General features: G+C 46.3%; 1 pseudogene across 1 annotated transcript in view; it reads right to left on the reverse strand.

Moving 5' to 3' along the window:
* LOC146813564 (butyrophilin subfamily 2 member A2-like) overlaps positions 1-23,776 on the reverse strand; it is a 363,671-nt pseudogene that overhangs the window by 41,822 nt on the left and 298,073 nt on the right. The window contains exons 5-6 of the transcript XR_014966043.1: positions 20,358-20,489; positions 17,366-17,509 (exon numbers count right to left, since the gene is read on the reverse strand). The product of XR_014966043.1 is annotated as a butyrophilin subfamily 2 member A2-like (transcript). The remainder of the gene's footprint in view (positions 1-17,365; positions 17,510-20,357; positions 20,490-23,776) is intronic.

Here is a 23,776-nt window from a genome sequence, read left to right on the forward strand (position 1 = left end):
CAGTGTTTTTTCTTTTGATCAATGGCCACTACCTTAAAGAACTCTCTGCTGTTAAACTCGTTGATGGAACTTTGGCACCGCACTCCTCATCACACATTATGAAAAGAGACCTGACTTTTGTCAACATTACAGCCCGGCCCATTGCGGATGGCATAGTTTGGGATAAAGTATCGTTTCATATTCATTGCCCCACCGAGATTATTAATATACCGAATGTACTTCGTGTTTCAATGGGTGATGTGGTTAAATATAACATACGATCTGACGACTGGGATGTGTGGGCTATACAATCTCTATTTTCAGATTTAAAATATTATGCTGCGTTTGATGCTGAGGATTTGTATTTAAATTCTGCAAACTATGCTGACCTGTTCTGTTACCAGCATTATGGCCACCACTATTTACATAAGGCTGGTACTTTTAGGTCTGTTTTTAATTACACGCAATGGGAACATTGTCCAGCCCCACCGATAGGCAGTTCAAAAATCCTGGTGGATACATTTACATATTTTTTGAGTTTTGAAAAATCAAATCCTAATTCATTCTATTTCAGATTAAATTCTAAATCAAATGCAAAAGTTATGCTAATCCACACTAAATTAGTGTACTCTGATTCATTCAACCTTAAATTGGTAGTGGGTGGCTATGATCATTGGAGAGATACTCTCCCTCACCAAGGACCCCATCACCGCCAAAGCCAACCTCCATGAAGGAATGAAGGCCGTCGCTGACTGGATGAAGATCAGCCGTCTGAAGCTGAACTCGGACAAGATGGAGGTCCTCATCCTCAGCTTCAACCCTGGAGCCTGGGACGACTCCTGGTGGCTGACGGCACTGGGGGCAGCCCCAACACCCACCGATCACGCACGCAACCTGGGAGTCATCCTCGACTCAACGCTCTCAATGACCAAGCAAGTCAACGCCGTCTCCTCCTCCTGCTTCAACACCCTCCGCATGGTCCGCAAGATCTACAGATGGATCCCGACAGATACAAGAAAGACAGTCACCCAATCCCTCGTCAGCAGCAGACTCGACTACAGAAACGCCCTCTAGGCGGGAGCCCCAACCAAGCTCATCAAACTACTACAATGCATCCAAAACGCCTTGGCACAACTGATCCTCGACGTACCATGACACAGCCACATCACCCCCCACTTGAGAAACCTGCACTGGCTCCCCGTCAACAAGAGGATATCCTTCAAGCTCCTCATCCACGCACACAAAGCACTCAACAAGACCGGCCCAGCCGACCTCAACAGACGGCTCTCCTTCTACATCCCCAACCGCCAGCTACGCTCCGCTGACCTCTCACTCGCCACCGTCCCACGCATCCGAAGAACAACCATGGGCGGGAGATCCTTCTCCCACCACGCCGCCAAGACCTGGATCACCCTCCCACTGAGCCTACGACAGACCCAGGACCTGCTGACCTTCAGGAGGATACTCAAGACCTGGCTGTTCGATCAGTAGCGCCCCCTCCCCAGCGTCTTGAGACCCTCGCGGGTATGTAGTGCGCTTTACAAATGATTGATTGATTGACAGTTGATTTGAAAACAGTCTGGGGTTCTAAAGACTGGCAGGTGCAGGGCACAGAAGCGTTGTATCGTGCCTGTCTTATATCAACTCCAATATTATTTTTAAATGCTTCTATCTATCAAACTACATGTTTAGTTATAGCTACTGCTAACCAGCTTAATGCTCCAGCCATTCCATCCCTTGCGGAATATCCAAACTGGAATAGTACTACCAATTACACCATTGAGGAGTTGCGGTCTTTATTTGTAAATGCTACATTCAATATCTCAAATTTTGACTCTATGGGATGGTTGGTTTGGCAGGCTAGTGCAGATGCATGTCAAATGTGTTTCCATAACAGGGCTCCTGGGTACACACGGGATAGGCCTGATCCAAGATTTTCTAATGCAACTTATTCTGTTGGTAAATTCTGTCAAAATTACAAATCGAGAAATTAGACCCCTTGCCGTTCTCTGTAGCGGAAACAAATTCTGCGGATTGGCTGATTTACGGTGTGATAACACTCCCTTTTTCTTTATTTAAATTTACATCATGCATGAAGCATTTTCCCCTAGGCTGCTTTGAACCATTAGGGAATTCATTCCTTCACGAAGTTTGGTCACTACCATTTAAATTTAGATGCATGCTGGATGACACAGAGGTGTATCTAACTGGTGAATCTTTTGATTCCTCCATTGGACACTCCCTCGTGTGTAAAAACATACATTGCATGGCTCTTCCAATGTAGAGGCGTCAAATTTGGCGTGCATTTTAAAAGGTAAACCTGTCCCCTATATTAAGCCAACTTTCACACTGTTGTCAAATGGAAGTTATTTACTTCTGAATAATGAAAAATGCTGTGGAATGTTGGAAGGCAGATCGTACATTGTGACTGTCTCGCAACGTGTGGTTTGCTGCAAAACTGTGCTGTTTCCTCCTCCACATGGGAGTCTCGCTACCTCAATTTGGCCTTCATTCCGACCTTGAAGCAGAGTTTGACAAGCTTAGCAGAATAAGAGCCGTATTGTCCCAAAAAGAAGTATCTCTCACTTCTTCCCGTGAGACCTATGTCCTGCAGGTGGCTAATACAAGAGCTGAAGTTCAAGCACTTTTAAACCCTGACCTCCCACAACATTTTAGTGAGATTATTCATTCTATTTTCAATGCTTCCCATACAACAGGTTTGGCTCATTTTTTTAAAGTTGTGGGCTCTGGCCTTGTAACATCTTTTCAAACTATTTTTGGTGTGATCCCAGCTTTCATTCATTTTAATTTTTCCAGCGTCTTCGGTGGGTTGCCACTAATACTGGCCTTAGCTGCCGGGGTTTTCCTGTTCATTTGCCTGCTCAGAAATGGCTGCTCCTCTGGTGGTCGTTCACAACCCGGCCCAGCTACAGCTGCTTCGTAACCGCATGCTTCAGTGCTACGGTACCTTGCCACTGGCCACTATAAGCGTGGCTTACCATCTATCTTTCCGCTTTCCATGGTACACTTGCGTGCAACCATTTTTCTCATGCTTGGAGTGTCCTTTTCAATGGACTTTGGATCTCTGCCTCACCAACACAGCGTCTCCTGACCCGGACTTTGTCTTACTGATGAGCCCCCTAGTGTCTCATGAGCAGGAGTTTTCCGGGATTGGCTTGATGGCCTGTGCAGCTGCGCTGAGAGTGCTAGCTCAGTGGCATATCTGTGCGGCTGCGCATGATTTCCTACAGATGAGTAACATCGAGCACCACGCAAGTTGCCCAACGATGGTGCTGGAAGCACCCATCATTAACAAGCATGTGTGATCCTTTGAACTACTGAACTGGATGGCGTCTGCTTTTTCAGATGATAACAATGATTTCCTGTTGGAAGCTGTCGCAACTTATTGTGCTTACACACTGATGGATTGAAAGAACTTTCCTCTTTTTTCACGCAATTGACATTCTTCGCGTACAGATCGTTCCTATATTGGATATATACTCTTGTTGCTCAGACTTTTTGAACTCTGTGTTCTATTTCGATCGCTGTGCGTAGGACTGCCCAAGGGGAGGGTGTGGTGAGGGTTTGGGGGTACCAGCGGACGTTGCTAAGTTAGCATGAGTTCGTACCTTGCATCACTGCCATTGAGCCGCTTTTGCACACGACACTACATGACTTGGTTCTCATAAACACTTTTGTTTTCGCTGCTTCACATGAGACCTGTCTGCATTTCAATATTCTGCTGTGTTCTGAGTTCTCTTCTGTACATTGTGTTCAAGGCCAGAAAAACAACTCCACTGGTTAATAAGCTTTGGTCCGTCCCACGCACATATAGACATAACATGGAATACAGCTGCTCTTCAGAGTTTTTCAAGTGCCTTTTGATATTGCACAGGAGGCAGGTAAAGGACACTTGGAGGAAACCTTTCCAGAAGGAAGAGCTGTGCTTGTCTAGTGATGTAAATCCTATCATCTAAGACTTGAGGTAGGGGGTTCCGCTGTCCAAGCCCAGAGGTCTTCCACTAATATAATAAACATTGCTCTTAGCACGGGGATGGTGGTAGGCACTATATAGCTAAATCCACTGTCATTATACTATGCTATCCCGTTTGTATTATATGGACTTGTAACGATGCTGATTACATTGTTTTTATGCATTTCCTTGCTAGTATTAGCACGTGTCCTGCATTTCAGAGCTCGTTAGTTGAAATAAACATTTTAAACTATACAGTGTCTCTGATTACTCACATTGTGAACATGTATGAGTGTCTAAGCAAAAGAGTGACTTGTTCCCGCGAATACTGAGAGGAACTGATTCGCTTGTTCTAGGATATCTAATCATTGGTAGCTCCGCTGTAGTACGGAGCACGAATGGATACTATAGCTAGCCGGATAGGGGTTCTGGGCACTGAGGCGTGTTTTTGGTACACCAGAATACACTGAGGTCCTGGTTTCCTGTGCATAGTTCTGTGTATGTGCAGAATCCCTGAAACATTACCAGATGGCACCACTACAGCAGCTTATGCTATTACCACAGTACATACAGTAGTATAGACATCACGAGTCCCCTATCAGTCACCACAGGCCGCAGAGCTTCTTTCCCTCATTCGAGCTTGCGAATTCAGTGAAGGACTAATTGTCAATATTTATTCAGACAACCGGTATGCTTTTGGGGTTTTGCATAACTTTGGACGATTGTGGGCTGAGAGAGGGTTTTTAACATCCCATGGCATGAAAATACAACATGGGCAGCTGATTTTGTGAATGCTGTCTGCACTGACACGCCCTAAGAGGATGGCGATTGTAAAGTGTAGCGCCCACAAGAAGGTAACTGATGACTTAGGCAAAGGTAATGCATTTGCAGATCAGACAACTAAAGAGACTGCTCGAAGCAAGATCAAAAGAATGTTTGCCGTAGGTCCAGCTAGATGGGTTCCAGAGAACATCATGTTTGAAGACACAGTTGAGAGTGTAAAGGAAATACAAAGTGAGGCCACAATAGAAGAATTAGCAACCTGGCAGGAAAGCACAGCACAATTAGATGAGGAAGGGTGTTGGATTGACAAGTCTGCAGAACGGAAATGGATGTTAACCGATGAATATGTACTTCCTGTAGTTACTATGGCCCATGGTCCGGCTCATATTAGTGCAAAAGGCATTATCTAATTTTTGGCCCCTGTTTGGTGCAATGATAAAATTTCTAAGACCGCTGTGGCATGGGTGCTTTTCCTGATAACGGTTATAATAATACTATGTGGGGTATCGTGGGTTCCAGAGGATACGCAAAGTGTGCCCCTACGTAGTAAGGGTAAGGTCATTTTCCCATGACGAAATAAAAGATCTGCCCCAAGTAATATGTTTTTGGAAATGCATAAAAGGTTCTTTGGGGAAGGGACCGCTTGTTACCCCACCCGAGATGTCACTAGTTTGTGGACTGCATAGCCATTGTCACTTGTCAATTACACGAGTACAAGGCCACCTCAGTTTGCCGAGGTAAAGGGAGTGTTTGGTTTTGGTTATCCGGGACCTTGCCTATACCATAAAAAGCCACTAGGAGCGGGATACCCAGGTTATGATAACAATACATATTGTGATAACTTCTATATGGAAGAGCAGAATGTTACGTTGGTGGGTTGGCATTATAAGGAGTTGACAGTGCCTCAAGAAGCTGGTTATTACCCTGCTTGTTGTCCTATAATAAACAGCACTGACACTTCTCTATACATGAATTGTTCAGGGATAATATTATACACAAATACGGTCCCTTTGGTGAATAAAGAAGATTCGAGCACTTGTGGAATGAACTCCAGATACGCTGCAGTGACATACGAGGGGCCGATATATGCACACCCAGGGTTTTTCTTTTTGTCTAATGGGACTTATTCAAATTTGTATAATGATGTGGCTCTTGGAATGGTACTGCCTTGGGGTGTGCCATGTAAATGTGCTAAGCCTAGAACACGATGGGTAAAGAGGACCTTAACAAAAGAATTCTGTGAGGGAGTAACAGACACAGAGGTCAATAATTACAGTAATGGTATCACCTTTGGACACATCCTTTTTTTGATTTTCACATTGGGTGGTATTCCATGGCCCAGGGTGACAAAGCAAGCGAATATTTCGGATGCAAGTTGCATATTCTATCCAACCCTACAGTAGCAGCTTTGCACGACATCACTACTCAGTTAGAAAGTTTGCGAATATATTCAAAACAGACTAGATATGCAGTGGTTTTTAGTTTAGCCACGAGTGGTGGTGTTTGTGCGGTAGTTGGCGATCAGTGTGTGGTCCGAATCACAAATATTCCGAAGCATATTATGGGTGTCCTCGAGAATGTTAAGGGAATGGAAAGTGGCAATTGGAGTTGGTCCCTCTTTGGTGGCTGGGGTTGGATTCTTGGGGAAATAATTTATCTTACAGCGGTGTTGGTGCTCTGCTGTATTCCTATACAACGTCTTCCCCTATGTTGTTCATATTGTGCCACCACACGCTGCTATGAAGACCCAGTCTGATATTGATGATCGATTGAATATAGATGAAGGGATATTTGAGGAGTCATCTCTCCTTGCTCTTTCTTTGCCTGATGTTGAATTTCAAGCATGTCCATATTTACTGGATTCTAATGTTTTTGCCTCCGATGCTTTATTGATTTTTGTCTTGATTGTATCGTTATTCTCATGATTTCATATATACTCACATTGTATTGACTTTGTTTGAAAAGCAAATATTTTTAGCTCATGCTAAAAGGAGGATCTGTTAGATTAGGTCCATTGCTACGTGTTTAATCCCATGTATAAGTTAGCATTCGGTACACCATTTGCTTTTCTGTTGTTCATTTTGTAAGCTGATCGAAACTGGCCCTTGCTTATTCCGAGAAATGTCTATTGCTAAATTTTGTTTCTGCAATAATGAGCAGTTAGTGCCAGCGCATAGCTTTCTAACTAGATGGAGGTTCTCTCCCACTTGTCTGGTACCTAGACGAGTCACTTCCTTCACTGTGCCCCAGGGGAGGGCTCCCTGGGACACAGTAAGTCAGCCAGCCCAGGGGGTTGAGGTCCCAGGCCATTTAAGGCTCAGCGAGATGGGCCACTCGCCCCCTCTCTTTTCTTTGAAGTGACAGCCCTGGGAATGTGGTCCCCAGGACCTTTTTAAGGCTCATGAAGTGGGTCCATGCAGCCCCCCTTCACTTTATTTTTGACTATGGTCCTGGGGGCCTCCTTAGGCTCAGGGGGGGCTGTGCCCCTCCACTGTAATTAAAACATTGTTCCCGGGGGATGGGGTTCCCAGTGGTCGAAAATGGGTCAAGGAGGGGGGTCATGCTGCCCTCTCCACTTCAGTAATATACTTGGCCCTGGGGGATGAGCTCTCATATGCCCCCTCCCTTTTTAGATATATATAAAAATAATTCAGTCTCCATTTTATCTTTTTTTGTTGCAATCCCATGGGACTCCCATGGGTGCACAGCATAGATTGCTACTTTTTTTGTATTTTGGCCAGGGAGGGGATTCCTCTAGGTCCCCTTCACAGAGTCTAGGATGGCAGGATATCCCTACACTCTACCCTTATGTTATTTTTTTTTTAATCTTCAGGACAGGGGACTAAGTCTCTGAGTCCTGTACCGGCTGCCAGCAATATTTTTATCATGTTGCTGGCAACCAATCAAAGAGCACACTCCTGCAGGAGTGTGTCTCCAGTAGGACCGAGGTGGCCCTGGGCCAATCAGAATGCTCATTTTTTTTTAAATTGTGTCCAAGGGACTCTCGTGAGAGCCCCTCAAACCCAGACATCCAGATATACAATTTGTTTTTAACCTTCATTTAAAAAAAACAAAAAAACTACCTAACAGATTTACACCAGATCACAAAAAGCACACTCTGCAGACCAAGATCTGGCTTCCTGCTGAATTTGGTGTAATTCCGTTCAAAAGTTTTTTGCTGTAGCCCTGCCTAAAGAAGTCTACGGAAAATGTATGGGAACATTCTCTTTTTTGACCCCATCTTTTTTCTTGGCCCTGCTTGACTGATCACTCCTGCAACTTTCCAGGAAGGAGCTGAAGTGAATTTGTTTTTTCTGTGAAAAATTTGAGGAAGATTTGTCAAACAGTGCCAACATTATTAGCAAACCAAAAGCGGGCATGTTTATGGAAAAGCAGACCTAACTATAACCACTCAGTGGCGACTGCCACTAGGTAATATATATATGTGACCTAGGCCCCTAGAGGGCTGAAACGCGCAATGGCGGCGGTGCAGGGCACGGAATAAACTCTAAAAGCACTTAACTTGGGTTCGCTTCGTCCTTTCCAACATTCGGGATTGTAGGACGAGTACTGGATATATATATATATATATTTATTCACTGTAATAAACAAAGGTTATAGGGGCGTTATAGTTAGGAAATAGAACTTTAAAAAGTGTAGAAATTCACTGGGAAAAGAAAAAAGGTTACAGGGGTGTTATAGTTAGGCTCAGAGTTTACACGCACAAAACCATAGAAATTCAGCAGTTATAGTTACCTGAGCTAACTATAACATATGCTTCTGCAATGCACTGCTTATGACCTCACATATTGCAAGACTCATGACATGGTCAGTGACATCACTGATGACGTCTCAAATTACATCACAGATGGCATCACTGATGTCATCATCCATTGAGTGTTAGCATTTTGTAAACGATTTTGAGACTTAAAGATATTTACCGAACTACTACATAAGTTAAATTACTATTCTTTCTGTACTACTAATTAGTGATACTATTTGTAACATATGTCATCTGATCTATAATCCTGTAGTTAAAGCGGATGTAATATTTTTCAGGCTCTACACTGGCACAGGTCTCCTGATGATGTATGTGTATGGTAGTGCTTTGCGACAGTCTAAGCTGTTCATTGAGACGTCACTCCACAGTGATGGCTGAGTAAAGTTCTGTTTTGCCACATATTGACCAGTTTCCTTAGACTCCTGCCCTTGAACATGAATGACTGTAGTATACATTACAATAACTTCATCTGTTCACTAAGACCTTTCTCCTGGGTGATGACTCTACAACACACTGACCTCCCTGCTCATACCTTTCTCCAGGATGAAGGATGATTTTACTAGTGGCTTGTGACATAGGACCTTGTGCATCAACACATTTCCCCATAGACACAGAATGGATAATATATTTTGATACATCAGGCCCATATTGCCTTGTCCACTGTGACCTTTGTTCTGTGTGTGTGTTGTTGTGTTGTGAGTAAAACTGACATATCAATTAAAACCTCTTTCCATGCTGACGAATAGTGGTTCATGGTTTCTGATAGAGTTACCGATATGGTTTGATTGTTACTTTGGTGGTTAGTCATTAGAGCAATGAATTTCAAGAGGCACGATTATCCACAACCAGCCCTCTACTGAGCAATAGCTGAGTGTAGTAGTTGTTGAGCGTACAGCGAGCCCTGTGCTATATGTCAGTCATCCTTCTTCTTTCATTATTTTTAAAAGGATTTAATGGTATTTTATCAAATATATTGAAGTTTACATTGGTGGATTATGTTATGAGTGATGTAATTTGAGATGTCATGACTGATGTCATCAGTGATGTCACTGACCATGTCATGAGTGATGTAATATGTGAGGTCTTTATAACTGCTGACTTTCTGCATGTAAAATCTGATCCTAACCATAATGTCCCTGTAACCTTTGTTTTTTTCAGTGAATTTCTAAAGTTTTTTAAATTCTATTTCCTAAATATAACGTTACTGTAACCTTCGTTTTTTTCAGTGAATTTCTAAATTTTTAAAAATGAATTTCTAACTATAACGTGTCTGTAACCTTTTGTTTTTTAGTGAATTTCACTGTTTTTTATATATAATTTCCCAAAATTCCACCTATAAGTTTAATCTAGTAATACTATTTTTTACAACTATATAAATGCATTTTATTTTCACAATTATTATTAATATACATTTTAAAAGCAAAGAATCACAATTCAGGGTAATCTGTATATGTGTATATGAGTGTGTGTAAGAGCTTTTGTGGGTCTGTGAGTGGGTGTGTGAGTGGCTTTATGTGTCTGTGAATGGGTGTGTGAGTGTCTGTATGGGTCGGTGAATGGGTGTTTGAGTGGCTTTATGTGTCTGTGAGTGGGTGTGCAAGTGACTGTATGGGTCTGAGAGTGGGTGTGTGAGTGACTGTATGGGTCCAGTCAAGTCAAAATTCTTAATTTCTAAGAAATAAATTGTTACAGAAATATTGCACATTATCCAATACATAAATATAAGCAATCAATTCAGCCAACACATGACTTCGGCTTATGAGGATATAACAATATGAGCATTTCAAATTTCTCCACACTAAAACCCAATAGAAGGTCAACGACCAAAGTCACACATATATTAAAAACATTTTAAAAAGGGGGGGAGGAGCCAAGATGGCGACCGGAGCAGACGCCTGAGCGCCCGGCTCCGTCGGCCCTTGGCCTCGGACTATCATCCTGATTCCTATCCTCGCTGATTTTCGAGGTGCAACGTGTGCGACGACGCGCTGACCGCGCCGCCGCTTTCCCGGAGTCTGAGCCCGCCCGGATGCCGGAGTTCTTGGTGCCTTTGTTCTCCGCACGGGACCCCTGCTCTATTGTGGCCTTGGCCGGCCCCCTGGAAGCTCCGCAGTCACTGGACCCGCCGGCGCAAACCTGAGCCCCGCGGCCCCGATCCCGCCTCACACCACGGACTGTCGCCGGATGAACCGGGGGAGAGATGCCCGGACACCTCCTGCACCTTGCACCTGACGGGCTGGAGCTATAGGGTAAGCCCCGGTGTGGCGGGTCTCCTGCCCCGCTCTGTGGACCGCGCTGTGGAAGGCTGCAGACCCCCTTCTTCTATTGCCTAGTCGGCTGCAAAGAGAGTCCGAGGGAGGGGAAGCGACTGTTGGCTTTCACCTGTTGCGGCGCAGACCTGAGGGGAATTGCCTCCTTGTTACGACCCCCCCCTGGCCACTGTACCGTTCAGCGGTAAAACATGGCGTTGATTGCCTGCTCGCTGCTGGGGGGTGATGCTCCGGTCTCGCCCGCTGCCCGCTTCACCCTCCCTCTACCAGACTCCAGCTCCACAGTGCCGTCCCGGATTGCTGCCGATGTGGGGGCGCAGCTTCCGCCGACAGGCGGCTCCGTTCTGGCTGCCCTGCGGGACCTTCGTCTGCAATTGTGTGTTGGCTTGCAAACGCTGAGTGAGCGGTTCGACTCCATACTGTCGGCTGCGGGTCGTGAGCGCCCCGTTTGTTATCAACAAGACGTGGGTCTGCCAGTGCTTCTGTCCTCTTGCGGGGACGCAACGACTGTGTATAACCGTGCTACACTGGTGTCTGCATCTGGCTTTCCCGGCACCCAGGATCAATCGATCTCCTGCTCAATTGCGGATACTTTGTTTCCCTGTCCATTGCTGCCTGCTTTGTTGTTGCCTGCCTCATCGCGTCCGCGAGAGTATCCAGCTGAGCGACACCTGACGTCCTCGAGGAACCGTTCACGGTGGCCTACGGCCTCTTTTATGTGGAACTCCTGTACTTTACAGGCCAGGTCTAGATTTTATATGGTGCACAAGGGGACCTCAACAGATGATCGGCGGCCATTTTGTGACTCTACTTCTCCATCTTCTCCCAAGCGGCCATATTGTCTTTGTCTGCACGGGATGTGGGGCCTTCATGTGGGGGCTGGTCTAATCTTAAGCCCGCGATCGGGCCAGGGCTAGATTGATTTCTATCACCATGGCTTCACGGATGGGCTGAACTGGGACTGGAACTGTTTGCATATGTTGTGCGCACTCGTCGCGATTTGTCTGCCTTCATTTAAATTGTTATGACACGTTATCTCCACACGACCGCTTTTGGGTGTAGTGGGCTCTCAGTGTGTGGAGGCGTAGCTGGCCGGTGGTTTCGGGCGCTCCGAGGTTACGTGGGCTCCTCCCCGCCTTCTTCTTTGTTTTCTTATTTTCTTTACTCTATTCCTACTTTCTCTCTTGTCTATATTTCGGGTTCATTGGGCGACAGGCACTATGCTGGGGGGGGGGGCAGGCCGTAGCCTCCGCATTGGTGTAGGGTGGGGGGGTAATTTACTGTTTCTTTTAGTTCTATGGGCCTTTTTCTTTTATGTCTCTGCGCTATACTTGTTTCGATTCGGGGTCCGGGTGTGGGGTGGATTGAGTGGGGGCGGCTTTGGAGGGATGCGTATTTACTCATGTGACTATCCTGTTATATAACTGCATCGCCTCACTGTCTGCGATTTTATATGGCCGTTTTAATGATGCTGCTGCTCTCCCGTGTGGTGAAGCCATCTTGCGGACTCGAATCTCCTTGGTTCTATCCTCTACTGACTTTTTCCTTGATAAAATTATTTTGAAAACCTTAAAATTAACCTTCACTTCTCCTTCCCCTGGTGTCACGGGTCTCTCCAGTGTATAACTCCTGAATCGTTGCTAATCTTGACCATTGATGCACAGGGGATGTAATGTTTGTCTCAGTGCTTAACCGTATTGTGGCTGGCCTGGTGGTTGTAGGCCCGTATTTGTTCTTTTAATATGCACAAATAAAGGTTTTTAAAAAAAAAAAACAAAAAAAAAAAACATTTTAAAAAGAAAGAGAGTGACAGATTACTAGAAGCGTGCGACTCATTTTGCCCAAGTAAAGTATTATAAAGTGTAGTGCGCGTAGCAACTTATTGCAATCACAAGGGACTCTCTTAATATACCTTACTGGCAAGGGTGAACAACCTTTACAATGCAACTTTTACAACGCACTACCATTACAACGAAACTATTACAACGCAAAATCTGTTACAACGCATGCCATTACAACGCAAGACATTACAACGAAATGCACTAGATGGCGTGCTAACATTAGAAATAGTGTAGTTTTACTATCCAAACACCTTCCCTACTGCAACGTGGACTGGAGTTAGAATAGTAAATTATACATTTCTAATGTCAGCACGCCATCTAGTGTATGTCGTTGTAAAAGCATGCGTTGTAAAGACTTGCGTTGTAACAGATCTTGTGTTGTAAAAAATGCGTTGTAACGGCATGCGTTGTAAAAGCATGTGTTGTAACGTCATACATCCACTGGCAAGGTCAAATTTGCCATCTCCAGCCCCAACCTTGTCAGGGCATCCTCTTAATGCGGTCAGCAACTGCTTACCAGTTAGAGGCCCACCACTACCGACCTGAGGGGAGAACCAGCATTGGGGGTCATCATGATGTCGGGCAGGCTGACAGGCCGTCGGTGGAGGTCTGTCCGAGATTCTTGGAATCGGTCTGACAGCCGGATTACAATGTCGACAGTAGGGACACAGGGGTTTTGGGGGTAGGACCGTAGCCTCCAACAGAATCAAAGATCCCGTCTGGGAGGCAGTCAGATTTCTAACCCTACATTGGGGCGGCGCCTGCGCAGGCAGTGCTGTAGGGATTAGGATATCTCTTTCCGCTGCCTTTATATGGCGGTCCCACCTCCATCAACAGGCAGCTAGAAAGGGACTTTGGGGGCCCCTAGCAGGGCCCCCGTCCACTGCAGGCCACTGCTAAGGGCCTGGGGGAACATGTATTGTCTTCTGGTCAGGATAGAACGTCGAAGGTCCAGGATATATGTTGCAGAGTTTCATCCAGGGTAGTCTAAAGTCCTAGGGACTGGATTCCTATACTTATATTAAGTTTAGGGGATGGACTAACTCTAAGGCCCCACCTATGGGTGGGCTTGGAAAGAGGGGTGGTTACACCCATTTCCTTTGTCCGGTTTCACGCCAGAGCAGGGGCAAGTAGGCCCTGCAACTGGTTTGAACTGGACTATGCACAGGGACACCAAATGTGCCCCCAGTGCAGGACTTCAAAGCACCAGAGAGTGCTCCCGCCCAGCCCCAATACACATCTGCCTGTCTGGGGAGGTGGTCACACCTCCCTTTGACAGGAAACATATATTCCCTGCCGGAGTTTCAGTCAGCAGCAAGAGGCCAGACCCGTGTCTGTGGCAGAGGCATCCATTTTGTGATGCCAGGGCTCAGGAAAGTCCTACCGGGTTTGACCAGTGTGAACATCTCTCCCTCTAGAAGGGTGGAATGCTATCCTAGCTGCAGAATTGGCAGGGGAGAGGTAGTATTCCAAAGCGTTTGACACCAAACACGACATGTTTTGATGCAGCCATTCCAAGGTTAGCATTTACCGCGAGGTTATAATGCACTTAAGAGTTTATGGTATGGCTGTATCACAGAACAGCCATAAGGAAGTATTTCTGAAAGCTGCAGAGGGGCTCAGCTCATGCTTGGGCACCCTCTCACACAAAACCAATCAATCTGCCTTCAGGATTGTCAAGGCCTGCCATAGGAGTGACTTATAGGTTTATATGTGTCTGTATATATATATGTGGATATAGGTAGCCTATACCACTGTAAGGGGTGCAAGCACACCCTTACCGAGGCTGCAGTAGCACACCTGTGGTGCCATTTTGGTGTGCTTCCCAGGGGTGGCATAATACATGCTTCAGCCCCTGGTAGGCCTCTGAGGTACCTTTCCCTAGGTACATAGTATACCATATGCGAGGGGCTTATAAGGCACTCCAGAATCCAATTAGATATGTACCTAATGTACATGGAAACCATTTTAGAGAGTAAGCAGCTAGGCTGTGGTCCTGATTAGCAGGGCCACAGCCAGACTAAGGTCGAAAAACAGTGAAACACCACTAAAAAGTGGGGGTACCCATGTGAAGCAGATCCTACTCTAATACACAGAGCAGGATTCTGGAGGCAGGTTCAAGGAGGGAAAACTCCACCTCAAACTGGTTTTACCCTGGGCGTGTAGCCCTGTGGCAGCCACATCTCTGGGGTGGGCTACCAAGCAACTGATGCCGTGGAAGGGTTGTGTTATCTTGAAAGGGGCAAGAATATAGCACTCTGGAATAGCCAGATGCCAAACATCACAATGCCTTCATCACTAGGTAGAAAGGGACCCAGTAGCCCATTGGCTAGTGACCATATGATCCCCTCAGGGCACTTTCCTGGGATAAATAAGGCACCCCTGTCACTCTAACCCTCAGACCACTCTGAAATCAGAGAGAGGACCAAAGAAGGACTGCCCAGCTGCCCTTGGAACCGTACTAAGCGAGGCTGCACCGTCGGAAGGTCTGTACCTGCCTCACTTCATGATAGCAAAGTTTGGACTGTGCCTGCAGCTCCTGGCTCAGTAAAAAGTTGACTCTCAGCCCCAGCCTACAGCATTGACTCCAAAGATCAGTCCGCTGATCTCCTGGAACCAGCTCTAGGGACACAAGAACTGAAGAAACCCAAATCGACAAGTTGGTAGCCACCGCAGACGTTTTGCCGCTACCAGTCGCTGGGTACCTAAGAGGATGAATCTGGGAGAGCCAAAGGTTGCACCTGAGTCTGCCTGGTCCGGGAGTCCGATCCAAGTCTGGATTCTTTGCACCCAAGGGACACGAGCCCACACCTAATGTTTTTGCCCCAACCGCAGTGGAGACGGACCAGTAGCCCATCATCGGTTGGCCTGCTTCTTCAATGTCCTTTGAGGGACCCCGATCTCTCTGGCCAAGTTTGCCTCACTTTACCCGTTGGCGGAGAAGTACCCACAAAGACACCCCCGTCGACTGCAACACAACTGGATCATTCCTTTCCTTTTCCTGCATCAGTCAGCATCTGTTCCACTCAGTTGATTTCTATGGCCGTTGACTAGTAACATTTGGATCTTGCTTTAAACATCTTCTGGTGCCCAGGAAATTGTCTAAAGGGTTGTCTCTGGCACCCTAGACCTCTGTCCTGCCAGAAGTGGTCACCCAAACCGGGCTGTGGTTGCCAAACTAACTGTTTCAAACTTTTCAAACGTCTCTGGGCCTAATAAGGCTTCGGGAGTAGGGGCCACGCACCCACCTCCTCTTTAATTAAAAAGTAATGGCCCTGGAAAATGTGGCCCTCATGGCCTTATAAGGCTCAGGGAGGTGGGCCACACGCCCCCCCCCCCCTCTGCCTTTAATTTAAAAAAAAAAAAAAACAGCCCTGAGAATGAGGTGGTCAAGGCCTTTTTAAGCCACGCGGCCCCCATCCCCTTTCATAGAAAAAAGCCCCGGAGTATGGGGTCCCCAGGGGCTAATAAGGCTCAGGAAGGGGGCACATGGATGACTCCCCTTTAAAACACATAGAGTCCCGTGGCCAACCCACCTGCCGGGTTGACCTTACATATGGTAATAAAATATTACTTTACATTAAAAAACGAAACTCTAGAAGTTCACTGAAAAAAACAAAGGTTGAAGTAACGTTATAGTTAGGTGAATTTGTCAGTGACAGTCTTGTTTTGAACGTAAAAAATCACAGAAATGCACCAGTTACCTTAAGCCCCCGCCATGCACTGCTTATGACCTCACATATTACTTCACTCATGACATGTTCTATAGCATCATTTATGACATCACTGATGACATCATCCAAGCTTCCTTTGTACACATTGCTCTATAAACGGCTATAGCATTAGAGCTCTGAAAGTAAATGCAGAATAACTCAGAATAACACGAAGCATCTTTACAGCTGTCCTACAAACAACCCCCAGAGGTGAAGCAAGCTTGTGTTATGTGCAACATTGACCCAGTGCCAAACCCAGACACCAAGTATGTGCAATGTGCTGAGTGCAGCTGCCCACTGGAGTCAAAGGACCGGGTGCATCTGTCCTCTCTCTCCACTTCCTCTCTCAGGGCCAAATTCACAGAACTAACTTCAGACAAAATCCTAAACTTGCTACCATTTTGGTATTCACTGAAGGTACTTACTCATTTCGGTAATCACAGAAGTTAGGAGTCCCAACTTTAGGACTCCTAAATGCCTTCTGTGAATACAGAAAGTCTTAAAATTAGGATTTTTCTCAGTTTAGTAGTAGTAAAGTTAGGACTCCTAACTTTAGGACTCCTAAATGCCTTCTGTGAACACCCAAAGTCTTAAAGTTAGGATTTTTCTCAGTTTAGGAGTAGTAAAGTTAGGAGTCCTAACTTTTGTGAATACCGAAATGAGTAAGTGCCTTCTGTGAATTCCAAAATGGTAGTAAGTTTAGGATTTTGTCTTAAATTAGTTCTGTGAATCGGGCCCTCAGTCCCTCCCTGGGCTCTTACTTTGTATTTTTAGAGGCACAAGTGCAAGTTGTTCACAAGCGGTGCAGGCTCTGGCAAACCTGAGCTACTTTCAGAGTTTGTTCTGGTCTGTCCTAGAGCATTGGTGAATTTGAATATATGGAAGGTGGGGTCTGCAAAAACACATTAAAAACAAGCGCTGCTCTGTGCAAGTCTTGTAATTAAATTTAAATGTCCAGAACAATCTATATTTTAATTCAAAAATCAAATGTGTGTGAAGAAAGTTAAAAGGTAAATTTCTCTCACCTCTGTGGAGACACAGAGTCTCTCTCAGATGAGGCTGCAAATCTCTCCATGGAGAGGAATCTTCTGTTCCAGGCTCATCCCTCACCCTGGGGCAGCTCTGTCCAGGGAGACGTCCTTGTCTGTCATGAAGGTTGCACTGGGAAACTGGTACAGAGGAGGGACAAACAGTTACAGAGAGACAGAGAGAGGGGGGAAGGAGACAGAGAGAGAGAGAGACAGAGAGAGGGAGGGAGGGAGAGAGAGACAGGTACAGAGAGATGGAGAGCGGGAGGGAGAGAGAGAGATGGATGAGACAGGTACAGAGAAATGGTGGGAGGGAGGGTGAGAGAGAGAGATACAGGTACAGAGAGATGGAGGTAGAGACAGGTACAGAAAGATGGAGGGACGGGGGAGAGAGAGACAGGTCAGAGAGGAGCCAGGGAGGAGGGAGAGACAGGTACAGAGAGATAGAGAGAGGGAGAGGGAGAGACAGAAAGAGGGAGGGAGGAGGGAGAGACAAGTACAGAGAGATGAAGGGAGGGAGGAAGAAGAGACAGGAACAGAGAGAGAGAGAGTTAGGTACAGAGAGATAGAAGGACGGAGGAGGGAGAGACAAGCACTGAGAGATGGAGGAAGGGAGGAGGGAGAGACAGGTATAAAGCGAGGGAGTGACATGTACAGAGCGATGGAGGGAGGAAGGAGGGAAAGACAGGTACAGAGAGATGGAGGGAGGGAGAGACAGGTTCAGAGAGATGGAGCAAGGGAGGAGGGAGAGACAGGCACAGAGAGATGGAGAGAGGGAGGAGTGAGAGACAGGTACAGAGAGATAGAGAGAGGGGGAGGGAGAGACAGAGAGAGGGAGGGAGGAGGGAGAGACAAGTACAGAGAGATAAAGGGAGGAAGGAGAAAGAGAAATAGAAAGAGGTAGAGAAACAGAGAAAGAGGGGGATAGAGGAAGGAAAGAAAAGAGGAAGAGAGTTGGCCGAGAGACAGTGGAATATAGAGAGAATGGGTGTCCGAGAGGAAGAGAAAGAGGAAATGAGAGGAGTCGAGATCAACCTGATAAAGTGGTTCATGCAACAAAGTGTTGAAATGTTTGATGGGATCCGAGAGTGACTCCTCTTTGTGGGTCTGGCGGCAGAATATTGTGGAATAAATATTGTCTGACAAAGATACTGTGCCATAAGTATCCAGTGGCGGCTCCTCCGCTAAGGTGGAGGAGCGTCGCCCCACTACTCAAAAGGAAACTAAAATGATAACATATCATTTTTATCATTTAAGTTTTCAGAGACTCTCGGGCGGGGCTGGCCACAGCAGGGAGAGGAGTGGTTTGCACTCCCTAAGTGCGCTGGACTGGTTGGGTGGCCCTCTTGGGCCGGCCGAACAGTCATGCGCACTTTACATCTTTCCCACCAGGCTGCATTACACAGCCTGATGAGGAACATGCAAAGGCTCCCTGTCCCGGTCTGAGAGCTGATCCACGGCGCTCAGACCAATCACAACACTGCATTGCAGCTTTGTGATTGGCTCAGGGGAGCCTGGGAGCCCAGGTGCTTCCTTCTGCTTCCTGCTGCCGGACCCGGGACAGGAAGAAGAGCACGGAGGAGAGGCGGTGGCCGACCATCACAGGTAAGTGGTTTTTTAAAACTTTTTTTGTCCCCCTTCCCCCACCCTACCCACCACGTAAGTATCAAACATTAGAGTTAGAACATCAACACTCAAAGAGATTCACTTTTTGTAACTGATATTTTAGACACTATATGAAAACCAGGCATTAATTTTGCCAATGAAACTCTTATACACAACCCTCTGTGTGTTTGTGTGTCTTTGCACAGCTGGAGATAGAAGTGCTGTCTACAGTAACACAAGAGCATTAGCAGTGGTGGTGGTACCACAGACCAGGGGATGAAGGACTGTGAGGGATGTGAGCCTGACCAGTCTAGTACAACACAACATGACATGCTAGGAACAAATGCACATGTGAGGGTGTGAGGTGGAAGGGTATGATGCAGGGGCGTACCAACCAAGCGTGCAGCAGGTGCAGTGGAACTGGGGCCTGGGGCTGTGAGGGATGTGAGTTTGAACAGTCTAGTACACTACAACATGACATGTTAAGAACATATTTACATATCTGAGTGCGAGGTGGAAGGGTTTGAGGCAGGGGCGTACCTACTAAATGTCCAGCAGGTGCAGTGGCACCAGGGCCCAGGGCTGTGAGTGATGTGAGCTTGAACCGTCTAGTACAACACAGCATGACATGCTAGGAACATATTTACATGTGTGAGTGTGAGGTGGGAGGGGTGGGAGGCAGGGGCGTACCGACCAAGCGTGCAGCAGGTGCAGTGACACTGGGTTCTGGGGCTGTGAGGGATGTGAGCTTGAACAGACCAGTACACTACAACATGACATGTTAAGAACATATTTACATGTCAGAGTGTGAGGTGGAAGGGTTTGAGGCAGGGGTGTACCTACCAAGCGTGCAGCAGGTGTAGTGGCACTGGGCCCATAGCACTGAGGGGCCAAGTGTGCAGCAGGTGCAGTGACACTGGGGCCCAGGGCTGTGAGCGATGTGAGCTTGAACAGTCGAGTACAATACAACATGACATGTTAGGAACATATTTACATGTGAGAGTGTGAGGTGGAAGGCTGTGAGGCAGGGGCGTACATACCAAGCGTGCAGCAGGCGTAGTGGCGAGGGGCCCCAGGGCTGTGAGGGGCCCCAGGGCTGTGCGGGGCCCACCGCACTACAAATGTAGCTGCTTGAGAGCTCTTGGCATCCTTGCTACACCACTGGCATGAGGCAGATATGTCCTCCGAGCTGCAGTCGGTAGTAGTAAGAAGCCTGCATTTACCACCACTACCCAAGACTGAATCATCCCTGCGTCTCAACCACCGCCCTCACTTTCAGCATCTCCTGTCCCAGAGTGACGCTCACTAACATGGCTGAACCCTAACACACATGAACATATCATGTACCACAACATGCAGAAACAAGAGGCGAAAGGGTGTTTACCTGGAGGGAGGCAGAGAGAGGTTTTCAGAAGAGAGCGCGGAGGATTCTGGGAAGACCCTGGACAATCTCCGGCCTCGTCTCGGAGTCCAGCAGAGCTCTGCACCCTGGGGCTGTAGAATACTGCTCTCTCCACTGCAGGGGGGGGGGGGAGAGCCAGAAGAGAGGGAGAGGAGGGAGAGAGGGAGAGGAGGGAGAGAGAGAGAGGGAGAGGGAGAGGGAGAGAGAGAGAGAGAGAGGGAGAGGGAGACAGACAGATAGAGAGTCAGAGTCAAGAGTCAAGAGTCAAAGAATCTTTATTCGAATACAAATATCCATAAAAGCACAGATCAAATAGCAGCATAGTAATACATTGGTCAATAAAAGATGTGATCAATAAAAATACAGCGATTTAACCCCTTCCCTGTGGGGGTAATTCCCCCGTGGTGCGGGGGGGTGGGCAGGGAGGTGAGCGCGGCGCCACGGTGCTCGTGACGAGCTGGTCTCGTTACGACCCCGCTCACTGATTAATTCTCCCGCACAGGCGGGGAATCAATCGTGCATGGGCGGAGCGCAGCTGTTATGATGAGACCAGCTCGTCATGAGCACAGCTGCACCGTGACTCATGACGCGCTGGTCTCGTCATGAACACCGGAGAGGATAAAAACCTTCTCTGAATAAGACCTGGTAGGTTATATGTGTCTACTATCTTAAAAAGTTAAATAAGATACATCAATAGGCACGGATCCAAATAATTAAACGTTAGTCAAGAATACAATATCAGTAAACTAACATCAAGAGCCTCCGTCATGCGGTGCTCATTGTTCTGCGTGCACACACTGCTGCTTTTAAAAATGAGCCTACATGGAAAAGGAATTCATCCTCTTGCAATTTGAGTATGTCCGCGCAAGCTACTTTACGGCGAGTAATGGCTTTAAAAAAAATGGCATCAACAACCATTTTGTATATTTTGAATAAAAATTACAAAAAAATAGAAAGTGTAACATCGTTTGATTACTTCGATCATCACAAGGGCATAGCAATTGATCAAGGTTAGCATTATATCCCAAAGGAAAACAAAGTAACTATCTCAATGTACCGGCCCTTAGGCGAGAGAGCAATCCTCTTTCCCGCCGCCCTATGGGTTTTAAGAGATCGCTGGATGGCGAATGAGTGGCATCGTCTATGGACATACACCTGGCAACGGATGTTTCTGTGACTCCTTTTCATATCTTGCTTTGCTATACTGAGCATATAAAGCCTCCCGAAGGGCTTTTTTATTTATACCCTCTAAATCGGTGGGGTATTGGAAAATATGCTCAAGATTCACACGGTTGAGGCTCTCCCTTACAGCAACAAGCCAGGATATGTCCCTGCCCTGCCCACACTTAAGGCAATCCTTTAATATGTCTCTGGTGAGGGTCGCTGCCAGGTTTTTCCAGATTGAAAGCCAGAATATAGCCGGGCGAGCCCTAATGTAATCTTCGATATATGGCAATTTCAATTCTTTGTGACAAATATACTGTGATGAGGAGATCGGAGCTCCGAGGAGTCTCCGGCAAAATCAATTTACTTCACCCTGGATGCTGTTACACTTTGTGAAACCCCAAACTTCTGCGCCATGTGTGGCAGTCGGGATACACTGAGATTTAAAAATGTTATTAATAGCCAAAACCACCTCGATCTTTTTGGGTTGCGGGAGGCCAAGTATCGAATTAATGGCTTTTGAGAACTTGCTCCTGCTATGCGCCACATGGTCAACCCAAGAGCCATTTGCTGCGAATACCAATCCCACATAGGGAAAAGTGCAAGTGCGGTGTAAACTGTCAGAGAGTCCATAGTGATTGTATTAATAACATACTTTTTCAGTCCACAAGCCATTAAAAACGATTTTTTTAAAATTAGTGCGTTAACTAAAACAGCCATAAAATCTACAAAATCCCGTACAAGAACACGTAGTGCGTTCGGTGTGCGGCCCATCGGGACGCATCATCAGCATACAGTAGGGCGGGGAGTATATTACCATTAATTCGAGGGACATCATTAGAAAGCTTTGCCAAAGATTTGTGCAAATCATTAATATACAAGATAAAAAGGAGAGGGGCCAAGACACACCCCTGCCTGACCCCTCTACCAATTTTGATGTCTTTTGAACACTCCCCACCCTTACCGATCCTCACCCGGGCCTTCAAGTCCCTATGCAAATAGGCTAAAAAATGAACTAAAACCTCATCCAAGCCATATTTTAAAGAATGGACCATAATCGTGACCTATTATCGTGGTCGAAGGCTGAGGTAAGATCCATAAAAGCCATATAAAAAGGAGATTTTTGGGCTATAGTATATTTGTCAATAATCAAATTAAGGTTTCGACGCTGCTCAACTGTGCGTATTTTGCTTCTCAACCCTAACTGAGAAGGTCGTAAAATGTGCTCCTCCTCAGCCCATAACCTTTTCTTGTTGTACAAGATCCTCCCTAAAAGGTTCAATGTTTTGTCAATCAGGGAGATCGGTCTGTAACAACTTGGATTCGATCGATCACCTTTTTAAAAAAATAGATACGATGACACTAGAAGACCGTGTGCTAGCAATTGTAGCATTAGTTAAGTTATTAAAAATATTTATTAAAAGGGGCGCCTAGAACTCAGGTTCATTCTTGATGAGATCAATGGGCCGCCCGTCAGGGCCAGGAGCTTTATGGCCCAAACTCTGTTGAATGGCGCCCTCCACTTCTGACAAGGATATTGAAGTCCGAGTGGCGGCTTTGTATTCATAACAGACATCGTTTTGAGTAGGGGCTAAATAGATCTTGGAAAAATGGGCCTCCCATGCATCGCTGGTTATGTTACAGCTTATGGGGGTCAGTGAGTGTCCCATCGACCTCATGTCTTTAACTGCAGCCCAAAAGCCATTCCCAATCTTTAATATGGTGGCGCATGCAAGGTTATCCCCATGGTCTTTTATAATTTCATCCTTTCGTTGACTAATGACTACTTTGTATTGCTGTCTCGAGGATTTAATAAGAACCTGGTCTCTGGGGTTCATTATGAGTGCCTTGCGAAGTTCTCAGTTTGCTGAAGAGCAATCTCTATTAAACCAGCTTGGGCCAGAATGTGTCTCTGCTGCGGGCCTCGATAGCATACGTTTAATGCCTTCACAGAGTTGAACAAAGGCACTGATTGCCTCAGGGTTACGATCTTTTAGTATCAGACACGTATCAATAAGAGGCCAGTGTGTTTTTACCATATTAAGGAACAAATCGTTGTTATCAATCCCTCGCCAGACTAGTCCCAGATTATCAGTAGAGGGTGATAGGTTCCTAGCGCCACTTTCACTTGCATAAGTTGGCTTAGGGGCGATTCTCAATGTTATTTGGATAGAGTTGTGGTCACCTTGAACAGGTGGTATTGACCTCAGCTTTTAACAGGCAATCTTCTAGAGAAG

Source organism: Triturus cristatus, chromosome 7 (genome assembly GCF_964204655.1).
Source record: "Triturus cristatus chromosome 7, aTriCri1.1, whole genome shotgun sequence".
Taxonomy (NCBI): Eukaryota; Metazoa; Chordata; class Amphibia; order Caudata; family Salamandridae; genus Triturus; species Triturus cristatus.